Below are 9,731 nucleotides of genomic sequence, written 5' to 3' on the forward strand. Positions count from 1 at the left end.
AAGAATATATGGAGTAGGTGGGAAGTTGCTGAATGCTGTGAAGAGTACGTATGATGGTGCTAAGGCTGCTGTGCGTGTGGATGGTGAACTGAGTGATTTTTTCTCTTTGGAGGTTGGGTTGAAACAGAGATGTGTCATGTCTCCATGGTTGTTCAATCTGTACATGGATGGGGTAATAAAAGAGGTACAAGGTAGGGCAGTGGATGTTGGAGTGGCCCTGGTGGGAGAGGGTAGTGTTTGGAAACTCCCTGTACTGTTGTTTGCAGATGATACTGTGTTCTTGAGTGAAGACAAAGAAGAGCTGCAAGGTTTGGTGGATAAGTTTCGGAGAGTGTGTAAGAAACGGAATCTAAAGGTGAATGTAGGGAAGAGTAAAGTGATGGTCTTTGAGAGAGGCGAAGCCAGTGAATGTACAGTGAGGTTGGATGGTGAGGAAATGGAAAATGTGAGTACATTTAAGTACTTGGGTGGCGTGATGAGTAAGGATGGAAGTTTGGAGGGTGAAGTGATTGAAAGGGTACAACAAGGAAGAAAGGTTGCTCGTTCCTTGAAAGCAGTGATAAGAAACAGGGAAGTGAGCATGGAAGTGAAAAAGTTCCTACATGAGAGTATTGTGATGGTAACTCTAACGTATGGAAGTGAAGCTTGGACGTTGTTGGAAGGACTCAAGAGTGAGACCAGTGGAAATGAGTTATTTAAGAGGAGCCTGTGGAGTCACATGGAGAGACAGCCTGACAAATGAGGATATAAAGGAGCGTTATGGTGTGGATGTGGATGTGATAGGAAGCATAAGGAGGAACACACTGAGGTGGTTTGGCCATGTGGAGAGGACAGAGGATGAGAGACTGACAAGGAGAGTGCATGTGAGTGAGGCGGAGGGGGGGAGAGGAAGGGGGAGGCCGAGGATGAGCTGGAAGGATGGAGTGAAGAGGTATATGAGAGTGAGGGGTGTGAGTTGGGAGCAGGGCAGTGAAATGGCGGGGGACAGGGCAACGTGGAGGCGATTTGTTTATGGCCATCCCGTACGGGATTGAGGCGTCTGGCAATAGATAGATAGATAGAAGAATAGACTCGAAAACTATTGAAATCCACGATGTTAAGTCAATTGGGCGATAGTTAGAGGGCTGGGAGTGGTCACCCTCCTTGGGGACAGACTCAATGAGAGCAAATTTCCAGCAGGAAGGAAAGGTACAAGTTGATAGACAAAGGCGAAAGAGTTTACTTAGGAAGGATGTAAGCATACAAGCACAGTTCTTGAGGACAACAGGAGGGACCCCATCAGGCTCATATGCCTTGTTAGTACTGAGGTCAGTGATAACAGAAAATACATCAGTTGAAGAAATCTTAATATCAGCCATGAGGAAGTCAGAGGGGGGATGTGATGGAGGAGCAGCACCGGCGTTGTAAGGTGGTATTGAAGGAGAAAGTCTGAGCGAAGAGTTCAGCTTTTTCTTGAGTTCAGGAAATACATCTTTCAGTAAAGTGTTTACAAACGAAAAAAAATTATGTAGTCCTGTCTTGCAGTCTTTTTTATGCAATTGGATTTTTTCCAAGATTTTTGGCAGACTTTCGTGAACAGGTGTATACAAATCCAGTATTTATGTTAAGTGCCGTCCAGATGAGAGCATAAATCACTTTACAGTTAAATTATGAGTAAGTTCATTATCAAATTCTAACACGGAAAGTCTTGCAGCTGCGACAGGTTTCCAGGGCCATGGTGGTGGTGGTGGTGAGTGATGGCCCATCATTCATCACCACGTTCGCTGAATGGTCCCAAAAGGAGCGTCTGCTCGTGTGGGCGACGAGACTCCTTATTTTCTCCCGACTCCCGCTCCACCATTTCCACCATCTGAGTAAGACCCTCGCTATGACCAATTCCATGGTCATCGTACTCAACACTGCGTCACGTCCACCTGGGTCAGTAGCAGTACACTGAAATTGTCTCAACACATCTTGTTAAACTACTTATAAGACTCGTTGTATAATAACCTGACTTCTGTGTTTATCAGATCTGTGTTTTCCAGATGCAAAATAAATGGGTATTTGCCGTATGTTTGGTTAGAAGCCCAACCACTGCCGATTGCCTCTTGCAGGAATAAGGAGAATTTAACGATCAAATTTCATCAACCTCCATTCCCTGAGAAATTCAAGAGGTGAGTAATCAGACGTCCGAAACTCTTTCAGCCATATAATCGACGACCGGATCACAACCTCTAGAAAGAAGCTATGTAACTATCATAATCATTTAACTGTCTACCTTGACGGTAGAATGTGGAGTATTTAGCAACAGGAAACGCAAGGGAAAAAAGATGAAAAGTATCCCATGAAATGAATCGACCATTTGTATGCATAGATCTAAAGGTAAATATATTTTCAGTCATCATTACCATGTTCCTCAGCATTAAAATGAGTAGGCATGGTCCATTAATATGGGCTGATAATTTCATAGTAAAAAAACTACTGATAGACAATCTTGTGAAATGAGTCATAAACCTGTCACTGATCACTACAACCCTTTGTAAACGTAAGTTTCACCTCAAAGGCATGCCAGTCCTAACATTTCATTTTCCGTCACTATGAGAATCATTTTTCTGCCTTTCTTACGGTTGCCAGAAAAATTCCTTTCCGAAGTCATTGCAAAACTGTTCTAATTATATCAGAACTATGGGTTTCTCCTTTCTGAGAGGGTAAGCTGTTTTCAGTTGGAATTCTATATACCTGCCTTAAGCCTGACGCTATAATCCCTTAAAGGGTGTTGGTTGTTTTATGGGAAGGAGCAATAACCCCTTAGCCAACCCACTTGTTGACACGTAGGGAACCCTTAAGGGTTGGTTATATGATTGTCACAGGGCGAAATGAAATGGAAATAAATTGCAAATAAGTCATCAGTTGTCACGGTGAGAAAGGAAATATAATGAATATCTCCATTAATTATGGGAGAAAAAGAAAGTCACCACTGACACGAGGGCTATCGACTTATGAAATAAAGTAGAAAATTTTACTTTCTTTTGGCTTACTTCACTGATTCTCGAAAGATGAGTATTTCATAAACTTTCTCAACAGTACACAGCAGTGACTAACCACTCATGAATGCTGAATTGTTGATACTGTTGGCCTCTGAAAAAGTATCCTTATCCCAGAAAATCAATAATTAATACTAAAAAAGATAAATTCTTGCTGGTGCTAACTCCTGGCTGGCACAAACGGATTTATTAATTAGTCTGAAAGAACTCGCATAACTACCAGTCATGATTAACCCATGGAATGCAAGCCACAGCTCAGGCTATGTAGCGTCGCATTGCGAGCCATAGCTCAGGCTGTGCTGGCCGTGCGTCACCGCTAACTACTTCACCCCTATGCAAACTTACACATGGTGTTATGCAAAGACGGAGAGAGAAGATTTTTTATTTTCACCAAAATTGATGCCCTGGATGTTTATCTTCAACTTTATGATAAACAAAAACTAGAAACTTTCTTTTCTTCATTTTTTGCACACCAGGAGGTGGGATTAAATAAAAAAAAGGTCATTGCGCAATCCACGGTTAATATCAAAGAAAGTTTGTTCAAACTGGGAGTAAGCAAATTAAGAAAGAACAATATGGGGAAATGAAACACGATTCTTTCATTTAATCAAGCTGAAAGAGAATAACTGTAATTTATTAATGACAGACAAAATGAATTCTTCAGTTACAAGATAAATGACACGAGTAATCCCTCACTCAGATCAGAAAAACTAGCTAATAGTCTTAAGCCTAGAAAACACAAAAAGAAAATACTGGTCAGTGGAGAAAATGGAGTCGTGGCTGCAAAGAGACTGGGCAGCACTGCCACTGAGGCCACTGTGCTGCGCACTGCATGTGACATCCAGTGTTGCCGATCACCAATTTGGTGGGAAAATGCGGGGATCAGAGCTGAAAGAGACTAGGTGATAAGCCCAGTCTCTTGCAGCTCTTTGGCAGCCCTACACCAACTGACTAATGTTCTCACGCCAGCCACAAAGCAATACATGATAACCAGAAGTAGATGTAGTTTAGCTTAACGGCTAGAGAGGCAGGGCAGAGGTATGATATATACACAAAATATATTACTCAGTAATGTGTCAAGGGCGTGCATGAAAACAGTCACTAATGAAACAATAACGAATGGTTTGAGAACAATTCCGATTGGAGCATTAACGGAACGGGTTGCTGAGTGAATATTTCTGGGTTTTCCAGTAATGCATCGTGAGTTCCCATAATAATACAATGTCATGAATTTGTATAAAAACACAATGTGGCTAGTTTATGACATTACACCCTGTCAAAATGAATTTTTTCTGAAAAATCTGAGAGGATATATATATATATATATATATATATATGAGGACCTACATGCCACAAGAGATAAATTGCCATAACTGCTGAAACCTGTTTCTTTCCACCAACCGCTCTCTCAAACAGTACCTTATGACTGTGCAGTTACCTTGCTCAATTCCAATTAGTGCGGTAAGGGTAAAAGTCTGAAGTGAAAGTCTGAAGTGAGAAGTGTGCTCCAACCGACCTTGTTGACACTTGGTCTGCGGTGCAGGTTCTGTTGTGTGCCACAACGGGTAAACTCCATTCGTATGTCATCCCATTGCGTGACCAGGCAGCCAATCGGAACGTGTTATGTCACCCACACACGGCCAATTAGAGCCACTGATTTTCTCAAAGGTGGTGCCTTACCTGCTCAGTCTTAGCGTCACCTCTGCCGCGTGCAAAGCACTCCAGGAACTTATGTCTTGTCTCTGGTGGTGCTTTGCACTTTACTGTTTTCTTCTATATTGCTCTTAACCCATGGACTGAGCATGTTACCCTTTTTTTATCCCACTTCGTGATGCACAAAAAAAAATGAAAGAAAATTTTTTTTTTTTTTTTTTTTAGTTTTTGTTTATTATGAACTTGAAGATAAACATCCAGGGCAACATCTGGTAAAAAAAATAATAATCTCACTCTAGTTCTGTCTTCACATAGGGCAATGCGGAAGTTTATGTAAAGGAATAGTGAAAAAATGAAAGAAAACTTGTTTTGTTTGTTATAAACTTGAAGATAAACATCCAGGGAATCATCTGGTGAAAAGAAAAAATTCTCTTTCTCTCTGCCTTTGCATAGCGCCATGCGTAAATCTGCGTAGGGGTGGAGTAGTTAGCGGTGATGCACGGCCAGTACAGCCTGAGCTGTGACTCATGATGCGATGCTACCCAGCCTGAGCTGTGGCTCTCAACACATGGGTTAAAAAACACCTTACCTTTAGCATAGTATTGGACGAATATGATACTTTATTGGTTTGAATAAGACAAGTAAAACAAAAATGGCTGCAAAACGCTCACAAAATCCAGCAAGACAGTATCAAAAAGTATTTTTCTGTTGAAGACGTAATTTTAACAATGAAAATATTATTGTGCCAAATTTCTTAGATATTGCCCTTAGCTTACTCACATTTATGCATTTTTTGTCCAAATTTTAGAAACTAAAACAAATAACATTTCTATGAACTGTTTATGTCGCCAGATTTTGAAGGCAATTTGTAAAAAATAGTAACTGCGTCACTTTTCCCGTTGTGGCAGGGAGGGCCTCATATATATATATATATATATATATATATATATATATATATATATATATATTGTAACTGAGTCACACAAGATTCACACTGTGGTGTGTTTACTATCCTGCTACTGGAGAAGATCATTATAGTCAATGACCTTAAAAACCTCGTATTTACGTTAACAGAAGGAAGCTTGAGAGAAAAAACTCTGTAACGATGGTGAAAAGTCCTGTAATCCTATAGTTCATGGAAAGAATCCAATATCCATCCAATTCCAAAGAGAGGAAATTCCTCTGGCCCCTCTGATTACAGACCAATAGCTGTCACATCTTCTCTTTGTAAAGTATTTGAAATTTTATTTAATAAGCACAGTGTTAAACATCTTGAATCCAACAAGTTAATTAGTGATAGACAATACGGTTTTTGCCACGAAAGATCCACCATTGACATACTCAGTTTCCTGACTCATACTGTACCATTCATCAGTCAATCGACCTACATGAAGAAACTCACGCAGTAGCTCTTGATATTTCTAAAGCCTTCAGCAGAGTATGGCACCGTTCCCTGCTGTCCAAACTCCCTTGCTATGGACTAACGTCATTTGTTCCTCTGCTTTCCTCATATCTCAGCGACAAGAAAATAAAAGTAGATGATGTATATTCCAATTTCCACTCAGTTCATGTCGGCGTGCCATAGGGATAAATTCTGGCATCAACCCTGTTCCTGGTTCATATTAATGATCTCTTATCTGTCACACACAATCCCATCCATTCATATCCAGATGACTCAACACTTCATAGTTCATTCACACTCAGACACCGATTCACAAAGTCTAATATCTCTAACTCTCAACTCAGTACAGCGATCTCCATAAATCAAGACTTATCTACGATCAATGAATGGGGACAAAACAACCTTTACTCATTTAATGCTAATAAAACCAAATATATACAATTTACTAATAGACAGATATTACCAGATTCGTATATTACAGTACCTTCAATACTACTAATATTCCCATCTCCAAAAGTATTGAAACTCTTGGTGTGTCACTTAACAATGCCCTCACCTGGACCTCTCATGTCAGATCACTTGCTAAAACCACCTCAGAGAAGCTTGGATTATCGTACACGGTCCGTAACTTTTTCACTGACGAGCAGTTAGCTATAATTTATAAGTCGTGTGTGGTCTGTGTCTGAATATTGATCACCCTTGTGAAGTGAATGTGGAGAGGGTGCATTAACCCGCGGCATCCCGTCGACGTACTTCCACGTCCTCACGTTTTGTCACTGCCAATCCCGTTGACGTACTTCAATGTCCTGCAATTGCAAGGTTCATAATTTCCTCAATTTTCAAAATTCGCGCGAGATTTTCGATTCGCCCACCTACCCAAGCCTCCCCTACCTGCCGCCAGGCAGGCAGCGTCCCAGACCCAGCGTGACCCGCGCTCGCCCTTGTCTTGGTCACTCACCTGTTAGCAGTGACCCAGGTCAGACATGGCGCGGAAAGGTCTCTCAGACGACGAAATAGCATCCACCCTGGAGGCCTTCACTGGAGATAGTGATTCTCCACTTGATGATGATGTGGTGGATCGCGATTACATCCAGCCAGAGGAAGAAATAACAAGCAGTGATGATGAGGTCCCTTCGCCCCGGAAAAAGCGGTATGTGACATATCGTAAGGCAAGGGAAGGCCAGCCTGCACCCCAACCACGTGCACGGACCTCTCTCCATCCCGATTCTGATGAGGACGAGGATGAGGACGATGATGATGACGGCGGCTTAGGACGTGATATCGCCTCGTGGTTGGGTAAGGAGAAAATATCACCCCGGGGATCAGAAGGTGGGGCGAGAAGACAAATAGGGTAAGGTCCAAGTCTTTTGTCTGGAGAAGTGGAAAGTGGTGTGGTGGGAGTGCGGGGTGAAAGAGAAAGTGGTGTGGCGGGAGTGCGGGGTGAAAGGGAAAGTGGTGTGAGGGAGGCAGCACGAGCACGTGGTGCACGTAGGCCTAGAGGAGAGGAGGTGGAGCCACTCCCCAGCACGTCTTTTGCCCCACAATATTCCAAAACTTCCTCCCCACAGCCCCAGGATGTGGGGAAAGGAAGGAAAGGGAAGGGAAAGGGTAAAGGAAAAGGGAGAGGGAAGAGAAGTGCGAGTGATGAAAGGCGCCGCTCTCCACCTCCCCAACCTCCCCCACCACCCTCACCTCCCCACCCTGATGAAGGAGACGATGGGGACGTGGTTGGAGACGGTGGTGTCTCGTGGAACTGGGAAGATGGGAGTAATTTTACTCCCATCATTCACCCTTTCACTGAGGAGTGGCGGTCTGGTTGCACGGCTCCAGGTGTGCATGCGGGTTCCTCTAGGGTGGATTTTTTCCACTTCTTCTTTGGGGAGGGGTTTGTGGGGCGCATAGTGGAACAGACCAACATATTTTCACGAACACAGCATCGTGAAAGTGAACGTTTGGGAACTACGAGCAGGCATTCCCAACAATATGACTATCCTATGACAATTTCAGAGATGTTCTTATTTTTTGCCCTGGATCTCTTGATGGGTGTAGTAAGAAAAAAACAAATTCATGCATACTGGACAACTGACCCAATGATCCTCACACCTTTCTTTGGAAAGGTGATGAGTCGTAATAGATTTCAGCATATTCTCGGCCGCCTCCACTTTTTTGATGCAGAAGATCCAGCTAATGCAAAAAACACTGATAAAACGAGGAGAATTAGGCTGGTATTTGATCATTTACGGGAAATGTTCTGCTCCTCATTTTATCCTTAGAGAGACCTCGTCATAGACGAGAGTCTTGTGTTGTGGAGAGGCAATATTTCCTTTCGCCAGTACATACCCAGCAAGAGACACCGTTTCGGGTTCAAGATCTTTGTTATGTGTGACTGTAAGACTGGTTATGTGCAAGACATAGTCTTGTACATGGATGCACAGACAGATATAACAGAAGATCGTAGTATAGGACTCTCAGGGGCCGTGGTGAAGACAGTGATAAAGGAGTACCTTCATCGTGGTCATATGTTGTACCTGGACAACTGGTACACTAGCCCTCTTCTCGCTAGGTTCCTCCACCAACACAACACCGGAGTCTGTGGTACAGTCAAGAGAAACCGTCGCCATATGGTCAAGATAGGGAGAAAACTTGACAAGAACGAGGTGGTTTTCTTCCAGGCAAATAACATCCTTGCCACCCTGTGGAACCACAACAGGGAAGTTTGTCTCCTATCAACTGTACGCAGCCCCCTGATGCACCGCACAGACTCTGTTGATCACCGTAGCGAGAGGAGGCGCAACGTCTGGAAACCCGAGTCTGTACTGGACTATAATCTGAACATGAGGCAAGTGGATCAGTCAGACTCGATGATTTCCAGTGTTGACTGTGCCAGGACCACGATGAAGTGGTACAAAAAGCTCTTTTTCCACTTGCTTGACATCATGGTTCTGAACGCACACTACCTGCACGCCATGACAACAGGAGTATCAGAGACCTTTGAAGGGTTTGTGAGGGAGCTGGCACGTGAAATAATCGCCAGGCATGCCCAGGACAGACCCACACACCGCACCCGCACCCCCATGGCTACCCAGACTTCCCTACGCCTCGCAGGACGCCACTATCCTAGCACAATCCCTTCTGACCCAAACCGTCGTAAACTCCAGCACCGCTGCCATGTATGCAAGCACTCAACAGTCAGACCAGCCACTCAGAGAAAAGACACAAGGTACGAGTGTGTAGAGTGCAATGTTGCGTTGTGCCTTCAGCCATGTTTCAGAGAGTACCATAACTTCCTACACTACTGAAACTGTGTGGGATGGCGATATGACGCTCAGTATAATGGTAAGGCCAGTCAGTATGTGCTAAGTCTTATATAAAGTTGAAACGGGTGTAATGTTTTCAGGAAAGTAATGAATAAGTTGAGAAATAGTGTAAGTTGAAAGAAGTGATATCAAAACTACACCCACTGTGTAAATCTGCGAAAATATGACGCTCAGTATAACACTCTGCTCAGTAAATATGTGATAGCAAGAATATAAAGTGGAAACGGGTGTAATGTTAGCATGAAAGTAACGTATAAGTTGAAAAATAGTGTAAGTTGTAACAATTGATGTCACGAGTACACCCACTGTGTAAATCTGTGAAAATATTACGCTCAG

The sequence above is a fragment of the Coenobita brevimanus genome, chromosome 30 (genome assembly GCF_032717465.1).
Source record: "Coenobita brevimanus isolate Jiangsu-jjx chromosome 30, ASM3271746v2, whole genome shotgun sequence".
In the NCBI taxonomy this organism is placed as follows: domain Eukaryota; kingdom Metazoa; phylum Arthropoda; class Malacostraca; order Decapoda; family Coenobitidae; genus Coenobita; species Coenobita brevimanus.